This window comes from Zalophus californianus, chromosome 7 (assembly GCF_009762305.2).
Source record: "Zalophus californianus isolate mZalCal1 chromosome 7, mZalCal1.pri.v2, whole genome shotgun sequence".
Lineage (NCBI taxonomy): Eukaryota > Metazoa > Chordata > Mammalia > Carnivora > Otariidae > Zalophus > Zalophus californianus.
Window position 1 is genome coordinate 99,594,215 of NC_045601.1, and position 18,976 is coordinate 99,613,190.

The window sequence follows — 18,976 nt, forward strand, 5'->3', positions numbered from 1 at the left end:
TTTCCAGTCTGTCCCAGACTACAAATGGGTGGCTCTACCTCCCAGACCAGTTTGTACATGTGGAGCTACCTGTGTGGTTGAGAGAAGACTGGAAGAAGTCAGAGCTTTACTTTCAACGTCATTTTATAATTTCTGAGCCATGATGTAGAGAGTAGAAGGGGGGGGTGACCTGGAGGTGGCCCTTCTTGAGCAGCTTTTGCATGCTGCATGCTGAAGTTGGCATTTTCATTCATTGTGCAAATGCATTTTGGCCACCTACCGTCTACAAAGGCTTCTAAGGATGGGAGCTCCAGTTGTGAACAAGACAATGCTCCTGCTTTCATCAAGCTTATGTTCCAGTGGAGAGAGATATATAAACAAATAAAAATATTCCAATAGTGATGGGAGGTACGAAGAAAATAGTACAGGGTTTTGGGTTAGAGCAGTAGATTGAAGGTTGTGCATGTGTGCACGCAGGGGTGTAGATGAGGGAGTTGCTATTTGAAACAGAGTTACATTTCCAACAAGACCTGAATGAGGGGCAAGGGGTCACTGCTTGGAGCAGAGGGAGGAGCCTCCTAGGGACAGAGAGCAGCCAGAACAGAGGCTCTGAGACAGAGGCTTCCGCGTATCTGAGGGGTAGGTGAAAAGGTGATCAGTGCTCCCGGTGTGTGATTAATGGGAACAGGAGTAGTTGCAGGTAGCCAGGAGCCAGCTCCTTCCTAGGCCAGGGCAATTTGATAAGATGATGCTGGAAGATGCATGTTGGAGGATGATGTTCACTCTCTGAAAAGATGGTACATGCAGCCGTGGAATGAATGAATAGGGAGTGGGAGTCAGACCAGGAGCAAGCAGGGCAGTTAGGAAGCTAAAGCTGGGGGGGCTTAGGGATGCACCACCCCACAGGTGGTCCGCTGACGTGTGCTGGCCCGCAAAGTCTTGCACTTGTCTATAATGAGATAATGACATGAATCGGTCGCTTAGAAGCATAGCAACTTGACAAGAGTAATTTTATGTCTGCTGACTCTAATAAAGAAAATTTGGGGCTTTTATTTTGTATGTCTAATTGGTCAGATAATTTATATTTTTTAAAGTGTTGGTCCTCGATGGCCTGGAAATTTTAAAACAAACAAAACAAAGCAAAATACCCTGTTTCTTACCAAATATTTTTCAATTGAGGAGGTAAATTTGAAGTGCTTAGGGCAGTGGCTTCTGTAGCCGACTCACCATCAGTATTATCTAGAACATTAAACATTCATTTGCATGTTGGGGGGGATTTTGAGTCAATAGGTATATGTGAGGCCCAGGCCTTTGTGTTTAAACACACATATACACAGATACACATTCATTCATACCCACAACCTCCCCGAGTGATTCTGTTGTGTTAAGGTTTGAGAATCACTAACTATAGAGTAATATGCTTCCTTTGATGTAAATAGACAGGATGTTATGAAGACAATATTTTTAACTTAAAAAGTGAGCAGTCTCAGTTTCTCATGAAAAATCCAGAATTTGCTCCCTGTGCCAAATACCATAGGCAAAAATATACTTGCTTACACACACACTGGATATATTTCTGAAAGGGAACAGGACATGAAGTAAAAAGATATAGGAGTCTTCACAATCAAATTAAGTCTTCGAATAATAAGAATATATTAAACTTTTTTTAATGTAGATTATTTTTGCTAGTACTAAAGTGACTTGCATGACCTCAAACTGTCACTTTAATAATGAAGCATTGGATAAAAATGAGTTCAATGCTAAGTTTATTTTTTAAATTCTACATTGAATCATTATATTACAAACCTAAACTCACGATAAGCTTTTCCCACACTTTCCTTGACATCATTCCCAGCAAAGTACTGTGGTCTGACCAGAACTTCTGACCAAATCCATCTTTCGGGCAGGTGAGAGTTTCCCATTCTTTGCCACGAAAGGGTAAGAAACATTTTTCAAATGGTGTTCCTTCTTGGTCGCTTCTTGAGAAAGTTATACACCATTATGGAGACCTTAAAAGTGACTGACCTCGAATCAAAAATAAAAGATGAGGTTGATAAGAAAGAAAATAAAGCTGGCATTTTACTGTCAGCCCGTGGAGTGATGAAGTGGTTTCCAACTGAATAATGGGAAAGCTCCAGCAACAGGGAGACATACGCTCAGCTGCTTGCAGACAGAGGGGTGAGCATTTTCTCAACTCTTTGTTGCTAGATCACGAAATGCGTCCTTTCTTTAAGCTTTCGAGGCTTCTCTTTCTTCCCATTTGTCCTGGGAATGACAGCAAGATGGTATTATAAAACGGGAGAAGGAAGAGGGAGGGAGAAAATGAGGGGACAGAATGGAGAGAGGAAACGGTTTGTCTGCCAATATCTGTGCTTGCAGAGGTCTTTTTCTTCTAGCTAGAGGGGGAAATACCATTCTCTTTTCCCAAGCAATTATAGGCCCCAAAGATTGAAACTTGGTATATAGCTCTTTAATCTCAGCAGATATTTATGGTTAAACATTAGACTTTTAGGATTCCAGATGTCAGGGTATTAAAATATAAAAGCACAGTAGAGTCTCAGAAAATATTAGAATCTTTGGGATGCGTGGCTGCAGGGATTTTTCTCCCAAGCAGAAGAGGGCGAAGCTTTCCATGATCCTTCGTGAGACCGAAAGAGCACCTTTCCTTTACCTGATTCTCTCTCTCCTGCATGACTTGTGCCGTCTCTAGGCCATGAATGGCGTAACCGTGTTTGATTGTGTTTTGAAATCATCCAGAATGTGAGTTGGAATGCTTTTCGCGTGTGATTTGTAAAGGATGATGTAAGAAGGCATATGAGCCATGGGAATAACTTCTGTTGCCTCTCCTCAATCTGGACACTTTATTCTTCCTGAGATTGCCTTAATCCTCAAATCTTCTGTTAGCAGCTAATACTTGTGGAATATCCATCATGTTTCTGAGTTTGTGCTAAGACTTTCACATGACTTATTTCATGTAATCCCATCAACAGAATATATCCTATGAGGTAGATACTCTTATTCCCTACCTGTTATAGCTGTGGAAACTGACGTAGAGGTATTAGGTAACTTGCCCAAGCCATAAACTAATTAATAGAAGATTCAGGACTGAACCTGTGTTTTTCACACTATGTGCGATGCTGTGCATGGTACCCTCTTGCTAAGGTTTTTTTCCTTTTTTCTCTACATTCTCCAGTGTTAGCTCTCTTAGATCTATCAGCCTTTCTCACACAGTCCTGTCTACACAGAACAAAGCAAACTGAGGCTGTGCAATTATTCCGGCAATTATCCACCCCAACTAGCAATAATAATAGTTAACCATTTATCTAGCATATTCCATGTGCCAGGCATTATGCTAAGTGGTTTATAAATATTCCCATTTATCCTTTCAACAACCTTAACATGTAGGGATTGTTATCCCTTTTCAGCATTTGAAGAAATAGGGGTTTAGAGAAGCTAACTAATTTTTCATGGTCCCGCAGCTAGACTGTGCAGAACCAAGATTTAAATCTATATTTGTCTGATTCCAAAATCTGGGCTTGGAACCACTTCTAGATAATTATCGTCATGTGGTCTAAATCATCTGGTGGGGAGCTGCACCGAGAGATATTTCTTAAAGAATTCACATTTTTCCATTTTCCATGGTAGCAAATCGATTTTTAGATTTTAAAAAATAACTGTCAATTACTGTAACATTTTTGAAAGACGATGGTAATAATGACCACAAAACAGCCTCACTTAGTTCCTCTTCTTTGTATGTATATAGCCCTTTCCTGTGTACGAGGTAAACGGACTCTGGCATTTTGCCAGTGTTAACCCCTGGTAGTTGTGTGACAGCAATAGAGCAGTATGAAGGAGAAACTTTGGTCATGAACTCAAAAATTTATTATGGTCGGGCACCTGGGTGGCTCAGTCAGTTAAGGGCCTGCCTTCTGCTCAGGTCGTGATCGCCCAGTCCTGGGATCGAGCCCCGCATCGGGCTCCCTGCTCAGCAAGGAATCTTCTTCTCTCTCTCTCTCTCTCTCTCCCTTTGTCCCTCCCCACTGCTCATTCTCTTTCTTTCTCAAATAAATAAATAAAATCTTTAAAAACTTTATTATAGTAATTTTTCTGTAGCTTCCCCTTTCTCCCAATAAATTGAGGTAGGTTTTCTTTTCCCCCCCAACTTAGTTGTTTCTTGAGAGTCCAGTGAGAGTAAGGCACTCTGTACTGTTGGGGTATCCTATACAGGACACAGCGAGGTAGGTAAGAAACCGTCCTTTCCCTCGGCGTGGATGTGGGGGGCGGGGGCAGGCTACGAGATGGAGACGATGAGTTAATATAAAATTGGCACAAAATACCCTGGAGAGTCCACGTATACCTGGGGATCTAGACAAAGGCTCTAGAAAGGAAATGGAGTTTGCCATGAGCGTAGAGCATCAGGTAAAGCTTTGACAAGCATGTATGAAGGAAGCCAGGCAAAGAGGGTGTTTCGAAGCGCAGACAATGTGTTGCAGTGTGGCCGCTCCCCTGTGGAATGCTCCCGGGCTTCCAGACACAGCTGGGGCTCTGGCTCTTTGTGCCCTTGCTCCGCCTATCACTGAATTCTACCATAGAACATCTGATGCTCTCCTGCCGTCATCTTTCAAACCTGTCATCTCACCAGACTGTGAATACCTTGAAGGCAAAGATCCTTGAATTTTCAGTATAATCCCTGGAACATAATATATGCTCAGTAAATGTTTGCTGAATGAGGGAATAAATGAGTAAATGGGTGAATGAATGAGTAAAAACGTCAAGAATTCCAGTTTAGGTTGCCAGTCAACTATTCCACAAAGTAAATCTTACAGATTTACTTAATATATACTTTGTGTTAGCTTTCTCAAAGAATGTTCCCTATTCACTCATCTCAGGAGATGGTGCAAAATGTGGTCCATGGCTAAATTTTGAAAACTCCAACTATTCCCATTTTGGAGATTTATCATGTACATTAAGATATTAAGGTTCTGATAAGTTCTGCAATTAAATTTAAAAATGCTATTTAAATTTGTGTTATCTGGTATTTCTCAAACTTCTTAACCCTAGTGAATACTTATTCATACTACACAGTAGTGTCCGTTGGAATTAGTGTACTTCAAAATGCATCTTGGGAAATACTGGCTCAGATTAATTCATTAGTTTGTAGGGATACATGCCAATTGGAAAGAACTAAGATTACAGGATGTTTAGTTTGGATGGTTCCTTGAAGGTTATTATGTTCCCCTTTTCATTCAATGCATAGATGGTCTCTACCTTTAACTTTCTCAGGAAGTGGGAATTCACTCCCTTCCAGGGATACCTAATATATTTTGAATAATTTTAATTGTTAGGATTCTTTCCATGATTTCCATCACCCATGACCTAGTTTGCCTTTTGGTGTAAGAGTGCAGGTTTAATTCTTTCCATATTATAGCCTTTTACATATCCAAATCAGTAAAACAATGATCTCATAATAACCCAGTATGCCTCTTTCAAGTAAAGAAATTCCAAATTCCTTCTGTTTGTCAACATATGACAGATTGTTTTTAGGTCTTTCATTTCTAAACTGGCTTATTTGTGATATTCTTCAATTTGTTGATGATTTTTCCAAAATGTAGAAGCTAGAACATTATCTATCCAGGCAGCATTGTCTTATAGAGATAATAATGCAAACCCCAAGTATAATTTAAATTTTTTAGTGGACAGGTTAAAAAAAGTAAAAAGAAATGGAATTAAATTTAATAATATATGTTCTTAATCTGATATATTAAAAATAGTATCATTTTAAGATTAATCCATATAAAACTATTGAGATATTTTGCATTTATTTTTTCATATTGTGTATTTGAAATTTTGTTTGTACTTCACAGTTATAGCATATCTCAATCCAGAAACTACATTTTCATCAGAAATATCTTATGTGTATCTAGATTTGAATTGAAAAAGTAGATTCACATGTACAAGTTGTTCCAAATATACGTAAATATTTTCCAACAATTAATCATTTATGTACTTTGAATTATAATTAAATTATATTCAACTTAAAATTTAATTCTCAGTTGCTCTAGTCATATTTTGAGGGCTAAAAAACTACCTGTAGCTATGGTTACCATATGGGTATCTTTCTTCCCTAGTTCTGGAAGTTCAAAGAAAGAGAACTGTTTTTTTTTTGTAACCTGTGTAGTAGACTCTATTAATCTCTGTTAAATTTCATTTTTATAAGTCACTTTTACAGGTCATTAGATGTAACTTAGGTTTCTTTGGATTAGACACTAAGCCCAAAATTAGAAACCATTCCACAGATCACCTAATTGGTTCTGGGCATATAACCCAGTCAGTAAAAGAAAGAAGCTTATCGGAATTATCTGCCATTAGTAGGAGCTACTGTTCAAATAACCAGTCCTCCAATAAAGCATCAAGGTTTTCTGAGACTGGGAATTTTACTCCTCAAGTTAAAGACCCTTTATTGAAAAGTCTATTCACATTTCTATGCTTTATTGTATGAGAAGATGGGTAATATCAGTGTTCCACAAGAGGGACTATTTTTGAATATCTGTAACTAAATGAAATTACATGACTTTTTTCTGATAATATAGTGGCTCTTTCTTTTTTCTTAATTTTCTTTACTTTTCTTTCTTTTTTTGCCCCTGCCCCCATCCACTACTCCATCTCCCCGGATTATTTCCAGACTTCATTGAATAGTAAACTGTGTTCCTATTCTTCAAATTTTAATAATGAAAGAATTCTGCATTGCTGTGTTCAATCTTTCGGTACAATAGCATTGAAAGATTTAGAAGGCAGAAGCTCAAACTTTAGCTTATTTTATGCCTAAGAGAGATGGATGTTGTTTGTTTTATTTGTTTGATTATTTTATATATTCTTATGTGTGTTTGTGTGTGTTTGCATGCACAAATGTGCATTTTAATGGAGGGAGATACTTGAACAGTCCCCTCAGTAAATAAAATGCTTGTGCCTTAGCAATAGGTACTCAACAAGTTCATGACTCAGACCTTCTCATTTCAATATTATGGACCTGGAAGATTCTTTGATCTGGTTCTCAGTTTTTTCTCCATATATTTGTACACTCACTAGATGTAAAAACTAATGGTATTTTGTGATGGTTTGAATGTAATTAAAAATATCCTGAAAATACATGTGTTGAGGGAACAAAAACTTTTAGAAGTCAGATATAGATCCAAATGTATTTGAGAAATTAATTTATAAAAAAGATGACATTTTAATAGAAATTATTCAATTAATGTCATTGAGACATTTAAGTAGTCATTTAGGGAAAAAATTGAGAAATTCATACTTTTCTTTTTATAAAAATAAATTCCATATGGATTAAAGAGGAAAAAAAATTGAGTATGTAGAATTACTAGAAAATACTGGTGAGATTATACTTTTCTAGTTATGGAGATATTTCTTAGCACAAATAAAAATCCAGGGAACATTAGATAAGTATTTGATAAATTGGACTAAGAATTAAAAAGTTCTGCAAAGAATATCAAAAACTAAACTAAAAAACCTAGGAAAAATTTACGACTCATAGAGAAAAGAGCTCATTGGTTGATAATACCAAACAATTCTTGCTAATAGTTAAGAAGGAAAAGGAACAAACCAATTTAAAAAACAGTCAAAGGATTCCAAAATGTTTTTCACAGAGAAAGAAATACCAATGCCAGTAAACATACAAAAAGCCCAATTTCTCTCATAATCAAAGCACGGGTTAAGAGCTTTTACACTGGGACACCTGAGTGGCTCAGTCAGTTAAGCATCTGCTTTGGCTCAGGTCATGATCCCAGGGTCCTGGGATCGAGTCCCTCATCCGGCTCCTTGCTCAACGGGGAGCCTGCTTCTCCCTCTCCCTCTGCCGCTCCCCCTGCTTGTGCTCTCTCTCTCTGTCAAATAAATAAATAAAATCTTAAAAAAAAAAAGAGCTTTACACTGTATCCTACTGCCTGGATGGTGTCCACTTACTAGACGTGCAACGCTAAGCAAGTTTCTTAGCCTCTCTGAGCCTCAGTTTCCCCAGTTGGAAGGTAGAGACATCAATATTATATACTTACGATTATTGTAAGGATTAAGAGAGAGAAGCTCAACAAAAGTGTCCACCACTACTCTTAAGACAGTGGTGACCGCTGCTACTATAATTACTATTAATATTACTGTCTTGGCAATGATTTAAAAAGTGTGATCATCTCTATGTTGGGGAATGTGCACAGAAAGAGTTCTCAGACTTTTGGACTTCATTCTCAAATATCATTTGGTGTAGCCTCTTGGCATCTGGTAACCATCTAAAAGTTCTGACTCAGCAACTCCACTTTTAAGACATTATCCTAGCGATTTTTGTTAAATGAATAAACAAAACAGTAAAACACACAATGAGAAAGAAAACACTCCCTGCTTTTAGCCCTCTGCTATCCTGATCTTCAGTACTACTGCTCAGAGGGAACAACTGGGAAGTTGCCATATTAAAAAATCATGTATATGTATTACTTATTATTTTAATAAGAATAATGATAGTAAAACTCATTTATATAACAAATGGAATCCTCAAAAATGAGTTGGTTATTATGTAAAGCATGTCAAGAAAAGCGACACAGAAAAAAAGAAATTTTCGTAGACCTAGAAGCCAATCTTTTTACTATGGAATTAGGGACTCCCTATAGGACCCAATTCCAATTTGCTTAACTCCCTCACAGGAGAAATATTAATAAAAATTGAATGTAAGTTCCTGAAAGTAATTGCCATGGAGAAAGGGAGTTGAAGCTGATTTTTTTTTTTTTTTTTATGTGGCTGTGGATAATAATCTCTTCCCTTTTGGATGACGCTGGTAGGATGCAACTCTCCTTGAGCATTGCCCATGTGGAAACCAGACTATCCCTACATCTAGGCCATATTCCCTCTGTTTGAATGCTTTCCAGGCAAAGGAGCAGACCTCAGAGCTATAAAAGACACAATGCATATAAAATACTTAGCCCCAAGCCTGGCTTGGGATAAGCACCAAGTAAATACTAGTGACCACCATTTTGTTGCCACCATTTATCGTGGCTCTGGCTGGGACAATGACTTGAACGTTTCAGGCATCACATCTTAACAATTCTTTTTTTTTTTTAAGATTTTATTTATTTATTTGACAGAGAGAGACACAGCTAGAGAGGGAACACAAACAGGGGGAGTGGGAGAGGGGGAAGCAGGCTTCCCGCTGAGCAGGGAACCCGATGCGGGGCTCGATCCCAGGACCCTGGGATCATGACCTGAGCCAAAGGCAGACGCTTAACAACTGAGCCACCCAGGCGCCTCACATCTTAATGATTCTTATGTGCTACTTTTGTATTGCTGCCATAACAAATTACTACAAATTTAGTGGCTTAAAACAACACCCATGCATTGTTTCACAGTTCTGCAAGTCAGAAGTCTGTTAGACTTGGCTGATTTTCTGCTTTGAGTCTCTCAAAGACCAAATTAAGGCATTGGCAGGACTGCACTCCTTTCTGGAGTATCTAGGGATGAATCCACTTCCAATCTCACTCATGTTCTTAGCCAGATTCAGTTTTATGGGACTGTAGGACTGAGGTCCCCATTTCCTTGCTCATAGGCTTAGAGGTCACACTTAGCTTCTAAGGTTGCCCACATTCCCTGATTGTGGCCCCCTTAACCTTCAAAGCCAGCTCTGGTGGATTGTGTTCCTCTCATGCTTTGAATCTCTCCTGTCTTTTCTTCTGCTGCATCTGATTCTAGACAGAGAAAGTTCTTTGCTTTTGAGAGGTTTATAGGATCAGATATGGCCAACCCAGATAATTTCCCTACTTTGAGATCCATCACCTTAATCACTCTGGCAAAGTTCCTTTGATATATTCACATGTTCAGCGTTGGGGCATGTACATCTTTGGGAGGTCATTATTCAGCCAACCATAGTTCTTTGTTAGTTTTAGTTGTAAAAGGTGAAAGAATCAGAGATAAGAAATATTAAGTTGGAACACTGATGCAGTCTCTGAAAGCTTTCTTCTCTTATGGGGAAAAAGTAAGACCTTGTTTGTCTTGCTTCAGAGGTATTCTAGAAACATGGAGGATTCCATATCTCTTCTGCAGGGTGAACATCTAGTTTCGATGGAAAAATTACCAGTGAAACCTGATTCATTTGATGGGTTGTGATTCATAACCTGACTTTTGTCTCGTTTTTGTTATAAGTTGAAGCAAGAAAATGTTATTTTGGTGTGTATTTAAATATGTCTTTTATTGCATGTATTTCAACTCAACTGTTTGCTCTACCCTACCTTTGATGTATTTATTTCCTATGCTAGCCTTTGCCTCCTCCACCAATTGCCCCTGAGTGAAGGGTAGCAGAATTTAGGCATTAGAAACTCCTGGATGTCCGGTGCCTGATGATGCTCAGCGACACAGATGTGAACTTCTATAATAAAAGAAAGCAGCTCATTTTCCCTGGCTCTCTCAGACACATCTATGGCCCACCTAAATAGCTGAGTATGAGCTTGCAAAAGCTTCGATGAGGGAGCACTGCATTTTGCAGCAATTAATTTTGCAGAGAAAGCAGTCTGTTTAAAGATGCCTGCAGCACTCACTAAAATGGGGGTTGTTTTTCAAGAGCTGCAGTGGGCTCAGGCTGGCTCATCAACAAAACAACAATGCTAAAATATGGCCTCCTGGGTTTTGCAAAAAAGGGACTAGAGGGGCAATGAATTATGCTCACCTGCTGGAGCTGGGTGAAGACTGTAATTGTTTAGCCCCCTAGCACTACCCTGCAAGGGTTAAAATGACAGAGATATTAGTTGGCAATGGCTAAAATTGTTGGTTTGAAGCTCTCGGCAATACGCACACTGTTATTTACCGGACTTGGTCGATTTACTTCTTAATGCAATAATGACCTGTGAAATGAAACGTGAGCTAGACAATTGTTCCTCATTGTTTCCAGTAAAACATTCTTTCATACCCCATTAAACCACCATTAATTCCATGTGAAAGAGAGTCACGCACAAGCACCCGGTGGTCTCTCTCTCTCTCTTTCTTGGACTTTCTTACCCCCATGTTCCTGCATTATTTTTCTTCCTTTTCTTTGTATTTCCCCTCTTTCTCACATTTCTCCGAATGGAAGAGGGACATTATGGAGTACATGGTGGGAAATTCCTTTGCAGGATGCCCTGAGTGACATTTCTTCTGAAACGGGCAAGGTTTCAATTGCTGAGCCTCAACCTGGCTCTCCATTTGCCTTGGTTGGACATGAAAATAGCCACAGAAACAGAAGTGTTTAAAACAAGGAGCAATTGTTTAGGTTTGTTTAAAAGAAAGTCCGAATGCCTATTTGAGTGAGTAGGCATCAATCCCTTCACGCTGGTGGCTGAATACCCACTGTGCAGAAGCCAACCATGGGAACTGGTAAGGCCCCTTCACTGGCCTGGGGAGGGGTCCTTCCCTCAGGAGGAACACACAGCAGTGACAGGTAGCCCCTCTCTTTTCCAGGAGCCTAATTGTGGACCACTTCCCCTTCCCTAAGGACCTACTCTAACTTCAGAGCTTAAAGCCCCAACCAAGAAGCACTGAGCCACATGGCTTGAGAGAGACATGGGGCTTGTCTTCATTTCCTTCACTGTGTGACTGGAGTGTTTTGCTTTCCATTTTGCCTCTTGCTGTTTGCATGGTCACTGCATCACTCTAACTTCTCCTCTGTGGTCACATTGTCTTTTCTTCTGTGGTTAAATCTTCAGCTTCCCTGCAAATGTGAGGACATTTGTGATTATGTTTAGAGTCCACCTGGATAATGCAGGATGCTCTCTCTACCTCAAGATCCTCAATCACATCTGCAAAGTCCCTTTTCCATAGAAGGCAACATTCACAGGTGCAGTGATTAAGGAATGAACATCTTGGGGCCATTGTTCAGACTAACATGCTTGGTGATTCCAAGATTATATATATTTTAATTTGGAAAGTCCAGATTTGGCAATTTAGGGTATTTTCTTTCCCTTTCTCCTCTTGAAAAGGATGAAGGAGAGTGGGGAAAGAAAATATCCTGAGTTGCTTATATCAATCTCTCTCTCTTTCTCCTTCTCTCTCTTTCTCCCTCCTTCCCTCTCTCTCTCTCTCTCTCTCTCTCTCTCTCACATACACACAATCACAACAGATCCAAAATAACCATCAATTGTTTTTTAATATTCTTTGAACATTTTCACTTCCAGTTGTGGAGGTGGGTTTATCATACTATTTGAAATTTTCAACCATTGATTTTCCCACCTCTCTCAAAATTGTTCCACCTGAACTTATATTGTTCTTGAATAGCCAGTCAGTTTGTAGGCATGAACTCTGGCACTGGTCTGTGTGATAGTATTCATTCACTAGAAAGGCTACTAAATTCTCCATATTCCCCTTTTAAGGAGGGAAATAACCAGCTGGGTCATCCCCTCACTCTTTCTAGTTTCCTATTAAAAGCATATCTGACATTTTGCTACTTGCAGCTGCTATCATAGACGTCCCAGGAGCAAAATGACTCCTTTATAATGATATAACCTATTAGAAATTCTTCAAGCCAGAATTTCTCCCTCTGTATTAGAATGTCTTTTAACAAAAAGTTAATTAAAAAATAAATCAGTAATTAGTGAAGTAAATAAATGATTAATGGCTCATTTAAAACAAACCTCATATTTTTTCCTAAAAAAAAAAAAGAAAAACAATTGAGAGTAACCCTTTACTGTTCAGAGTATGCCTATTACTGCAGCTATTCCATCTTTCCAAAAGTTTGCAGAGGGCTTACTTATCCTTCGAAAGGATGCCCTCTACACTCCAGAACAAATGAAGTCTTTATCCTCAGAAAACCTTGGAACTTACTTGTGGTGTTGTCATGATACCAGACTGGGGGAGTTCTCGGGCCCTGAGACCTCCACCACCAGCCCGTGCCAGGTTCTTGACTTTGTTGTGAGAAAGAATTCAAGGACGAGTTAGAGTAAAGTATAACGGAAGAAGCTTTATTGCAAAGTGAAAGTATACTCTCAAGATGTGAGAGCGGGTGAGCTCAAGGGAGAGCTTGCCCACTTCAGTTTGGGTTTCTATCTTTTATTGACAGTTGTTAACAAAGGGGTGGAATATTCATGGCCTGAGGTGGGGATTTCTAGGAAGCAAGGTTACCTGTTTTTTCTTTTGTATTTGGTCAGAGGTTTCCTGTCTTGGCACCATTAGGGAGGAGATTTTAGTATGTTAATGTAGTATAATGAAAGAATAATGTGAACTTTGGCCTGCTTTGTCAGCTATCTTGGGCCTGTCTGGTTTGATCCAGTGTCTTGTGATTTTGTTTTGCAGTGCTGCTGGGACAGGCCTCTGACTTCCCCGTGGTTAGCCATGACTTCCTCTTTGCTGGCCTCCAGGCATCCTGTTAGAACAAAACTGCCTACTCTAAAAATCATTTGTGTTACATTTTGTTTAGAATGCTTAATTATGTTAGCATGTAGTGGTGACTTCTTTCCCCCATTTGATTATAACCTCCTGGAGGACAGGACAGATTTATTATGCTAATTTTAGTTATTTAAACAATGTGTGTTGATTTTCTACTACAAAGTAATAATAGGGGTGCCTGGCTGGCTCAATCAGTAGAGCCTAGGACTCTTGATCTTGGGGTTGAAAGTTTGAGCCCCATATTGGGTGTAGAGACTACTTAAAAATAAAAAAAAACCTTAAAACAACACAAAACAAAGTAATAACAGATACTACTATTGTGCTAGCTTCCATTTACTGGGAAGTAGTGGTTGGGTGCCTAACACATGCCAGCCATTGTGTTAGGTGCTTTATATATCAAATCTTTACCATAACTTGCAAAATAAGCCTTGTTTTTTTCATTCGAAATGAATGAAACTGAGGCTCTCAGAATTTAGGGACTTTGTTTAAGAGGGTATGTCCAGTGATAAAGCTGGGTTTATATCCAAATCTGTCTGAATTCAATGCCTAAATTTTTTTTTCTTAATGCCCGTGACCCTTTCTGTATAGAGGCTCTCTGGAGAGTTACATGTGAGATTCATCTTTGACCCCCAAGGAGATACTTTAGTATAATAATCCAAGCATCTGACTATAATATGAAGCAATATAAGATAAGCACCTGCAAATACCTGAAGAGTATCCTGAACAGACTGGATGGGTGGGATTTTGACAGAGGAAGAAAGAATTTCCCACACTGGGGCATGAATAAAGGACACAGATAACACAGGGTGTAGGTATTTTCATAGATTGAAGTATGGGAAACATTGAAATGAAAGGGAGAGCAGAGCCATATTTTTGGAGAGCCTTGAATGCTGGACTCAAGTACTTCTATTTAGTTCAGTAGCTGCACAGAGGGAACGGTGCGGGGGGATACTTGGAAAATTTCAGAATAGAGGAGGAGCCTATAGGAAACTGTAGTTTACAAAGATTACTCAGGCTGTAGGAAGCAGGGTGAAGACTGAGTAGGAGCAGGGACCAAATGGGAAGACTTGTTAGGACACTGTTTCAATTGTATAGATTTAGAGGAAATGCATTGAAGATCTGAAAGAGATTGATGGCAATGAGAATGGAGAGGATGTATAGGTCAAAGAAATGCAAAAGAGAGGAAGTAGAAAGGGCTTTCCTACTCCTGACTGCTGGGGCCTGGCAAGAGGAAGTCAACATGGCATATTTTGCGGGAATGGAGGTTCCAACAGCAAATATGGGGAAGTACGATAAAGAGGACCATTGCCTAAGCTTTGCCTTTAGTGAGTTTGGGTTGCCCACCGTATGGGATAGGAACTATTCACCCATGCAGCTGGTGGCTGGAATCTCTAGAATTAGAGACAGAGATAAATTGCAGCTAGAGATAAAGTTGAAATTTATCTGGAATTAGGTAGTTGGTGAAACATTAGGGGAAAAAAAGGTGCCAATGAAGTGAGAAAGCAAATAAACTGAAGCCAGAGTGTTGATGAATGCATGGCATTGAGGAAAGCCTTTGTTTGAAAGCATGCAAGCAGATGAGTGATACATGATATTTTATGGCTTGTTATAGAGACAAGGAGGCACAAAGGTAGGACTACCCACCATGGAAGCACAAGCTCTCATTGTATGCTTACTTGCTGGCTTCTGGGATACTTACAGGACAAAGATGGGGTGGAGTGTCATCCAGCAGGTGGAGAAGCTGGGCTGGTCTTGTGCACTGATGGAGGAAGTAGGTGTGGATATAATGTGATGTAGGGGATTGGTTCACCCAGGGTCTTGCCAGCCCCTAAGTACTTCCCCTACTCATACTGCCTTCTTCTTTGTAGCCTGGAGCTACTGTCTTTTTTTTTTTTTAAGATTTTATTTATTCATTTGAGAGAGAGAGAGAGAGAGAGAGAGAGAAATCATGAGTAGAGGGGAGAAGCAGAGGGAGGGGAAGAAGCAGGCTCCCCATTGAGCAGAGAGCCCAACATGGGGTTCGATCTCAGGACCCAGAGATCAGGACCTGAGCCAAAGGCAGATGCTTAACAAATTGAGCCATGAAATTCATGCGCCCCTGAAACTGCTATCTTTGAAGCCAGAGACTTTCCTTCAGAAAGTCACTGTTAAGATATACACATTCATTCATTCGTTCATTCATTCCTTTATTCAGCAGATATTTATTGGCAGCTACTATATACCAGGTATTGTGATAGAGCTAGGTGTACAAAATGACATAATTCCTGCCCTCATTTTATTAGAGAATGTAAACAACTAGAGGCCAATATATACATAAAAATGCATATATAATTATATACATGATAAATGCCATAGTAGGAGTGTCGTCGGTGCACCATACTGTAGAATGGTAGAAATAGGCAGTGGGGAGTCAGTGAAGGCTGCTCTTGGAAGTGATATTTAAACTAAAACCAAAATTGAGTAGGCATTCACCAGTTTATGTGTGGAAGGGAAAGCCTTCCAGGCAGAGAGAAATCCCAAGGCAGGAGGAGCAGAACATTGGAGGAAGGAAGGCCAGAGGGACTGAATAATGGTGGGGACACAAATACATGAGTAGCCTATGATGAGGTTGGACAATGGATGAGAGTCAGATCCTGAGGAGCCTTGTGGGACATTTTAAGAACATGAGATTTTAGGGACACCCGGGTGCCTCAGTCAGTTAAGCATCTGCCTTCGGCTCAGGTCGTGATCCCAGGGTCCTGGGATCAAGCCCCACATCTGGCTCCCTGCTCAGCGGGGAGCCTGCTTCTCCTTTGCCTGCCACTACCCCTGCTTGTGCTCTCTCTCTTTCTCTCTCTCTGACAAATAAATGAATAAAATTCCTCAATGGACCATCATAGCTTAGCCTAGCTTGCCTTCAATGTGCTCAAAACACATCAGCTTATAGTTGCTTAAAACATGCTCAAAACATATCAGCAAAATAATCTTAATGTAAAGCCTGCTTTATAAAACAGTGTTGAATATCTCAGATAATTTATTGAATACTGTACTGAAAGCGAAACCCAGAGGGGTTGTATGGGTACGGAGTGGCTGTAGGTGTACGAGTTGTTTATCTTGTGTTCATGTGACTGACTGGGGAGCTGTGCTCACTACTGTTGCCCAGCATCACAAGAAAGGATCATACTGCATATCGCTAGACCAAAATTCAGTATGATTTCTACTGAGTGCATATTGCTTTCCTACCATCATAAGGTCAAAAAAACATTAAGTTGAACCCTTGTACGTCAGGAACCATCTGTATTTGAAGACTTTGTATTAGTTGTCATAACTGGAGGGGTGCAACTGGCATCTGGTTGTTAGAGACCAGAGAGGCTGCTATACATCGGACAATGCACAGTACAGCTCCCCATGACAGAGAATTATCAAGCCCAAAATAATCTTACTCCTAATTTGACACATTCTGCATTACACCGCATTACCTGTCCCAGAAGTTTTAGTATCTGACTGACATTCAAGTTAAATCTGTATTCATATATGTAGTTAAAATTGGCTATTTCTTCTGCATTTCTATGAAGCAGCCATGTCAAAAATATTAAGACCTGGTCATTCTAGCCAGGTAGGGTATTACGTTGAATCAAATAAAACAATGAAATGTCCAAACAGCATAAGCCGAAAAATAGTGTAACCCTCGTGCTATGTTATAAGTACTTAAATGAATAATTTCCCACAACATAAATAAGAAATCAACTCCAAACACATGAATATTGCATTTGTATTTTCCTTTGTCTTGATGTGGTACACTTGCCTGCATCATCACATTGAACCGCATTATAAACTTGAAATGCTGCTGCCAGGCTTTTTTATTTGATTGTATCTCCATTTATACTTGTTCTATTTTATGTGAAAGAGGCTGGAAATATCATAAATCACTTTCATTGAGACTATATTTATCTATAGATCAGATGATAGATAATAAATGTTATTTAATGGATCCAACATAGCATAATCTCTCTGTGCTCAACTTCAAATCCCACCAGTAAAGCCCTTATTGCTTAAACTTCAAGTAGATCATCTGCAAAGAAGTTTTTAATATATTTATTTATCCTTTAGAGATTTTAACCTCCTAACCAATAGTGACTAGACCCACATTTCTAGGCTGTGAACATTAATGACAATATTTCGTGAGTCTGTTCCATGAACACAACTGTTACCCCATTTCCCCCCCTCAGAGAATAACACCTGTACTTACGGTTACTAGAATCCAGAAGAATGGCCCTCATCATTGGGCAGATGCCCTGAGGTGTAGATGCAGTGGAGGAACATAGCTACTGAGAAAGAGTGCGGCATGTGTGTAGGCCAAGCAGACAGCGGTCCGCCTGGCATGATCTAAAGGACCCCACAAAGTGGTTCCTCTCCTTCCTCCAACTTCAACTCAGCCCACCTGTCTTCAGGCACTGCGTTCCCATAGAAAAGATTGATCATTAAGTGTAATGAAGAATTTCTTGTCTTCAGCAGGCCACTGTTAAAATGTTAATGCTCTGAGATGTAGCAGAAATTTTTAACCAGCTACTACTTAGCTCATTTAGCCAAAGGTTCTACTCTGCAATTCCTTGCTGAAGTATTTGTGACCTTTGGAAATGAGACACATGTGGCAGCAAGTAACTATCTTCTCGACCTGAACTTGGCCTACCACATTGGCTTTATTTCTTAACAGACCCAGTACCCTTGAGTCCAGGCTACCTTCTCTAATGCTGCCTCATGCGTTCATGCCTGTGTCCCTTGCATTCTGTTCTCAAAATCCCCTTCCCTGCCCTGCCTCTGGTGATTGCTGACTCAGAATATCAGTCAGGGTGAGGGAGTGAATCACTACTCTGAGAACCTTAAGCAACATGTAAATATTTGGCTTGGGCCTCTGAGGAAGATATTACAATCCCTGACACAATGGAAGAAAGAGGCAGAAGGATCTGAGCCTTGAGGCCTGCCAAGTATTGGGACCAAGGAATCAACGCTGTCAGCCCCTCTCTCTGCTCTTGCTGCTTGTCTCTGCTCCTTCTGACTCCTGGCCTCATTCCCCTCGGCTGCCGAAGAACCTTTTCCATCTAGTTCAGCTTAGTAATCCCAGCTGAAAAGGAATTTTGTTTTCTACCAATATCTGTATATCAGGCCTAGAGAAAGACTGATAATTCCTATTTGGCCTTTAGGCCTCTTTTAGGACCAATCACTGGGCCCAAAGGAATGGGGGAATATGATTGGACAGAGGTTAGTTATGGATCCACTCTTAGCCAGAGGTCAGGATCCACAACCTGGAGAAGGGGGAGGGGCAAAGACATACGGGCTGCCAAACAGGAGCTGTACAGTATACTACATCCCGAGACCCATCTGAAGGGGTACTTTGTGAAGCTTTTCCTGACCCTGCGGTGGGAATGGGCACCCTTCCCTTGTGCCTCTATCGGTAAATCCGAACCATTCATTGTATTAGATTTATGTATTTACCTATATTTACACTCCAAGCTTGCCAAAGTTAATGCTTTTCGAATGTTTTAGATAAATGCTGCATCTCCCATTAGCTCTTCCTCCTAGATTCAGGAATGTTTTAGTGACTGGTATGAAGGGTATGGTCAAG

The 18,976-nt window shown here is 40.0% G+C and overlaps 1 protein-coding gene and 1 long non-coding RNA gene across 7 annotated transcripts in view; one reads left to right on the forward strand and one right to left on the reverse strand.

Moving 5' to 3' along the window:
* PKHD1 (PKHD1 ciliary IPT domain containing fibrocystin/polyductin) overlaps nucleotides 1-18,976 on the forward strand; it is a 471,355-nt gene that overhangs the window by 355,790 nt on the left and 96,589 nt on the right. The gene's annotated exons all lie outside the window — the stretch shown is intronic.
* LOC113926915 lies at nucleotides 1,750-18,120 on the reverse strand. The gene is made up of 3 exons (XR_003521448.2): nucleotides 17,603-18,120; nucleotides 15,074-15,133; nucleotides 1,750-2,244 (listed from the first exon to the last, which is right to left on the reverse strand). It is a non-coding gene; the product is annotated as an uncharacterized LOC113926915 (long non-coding RNA).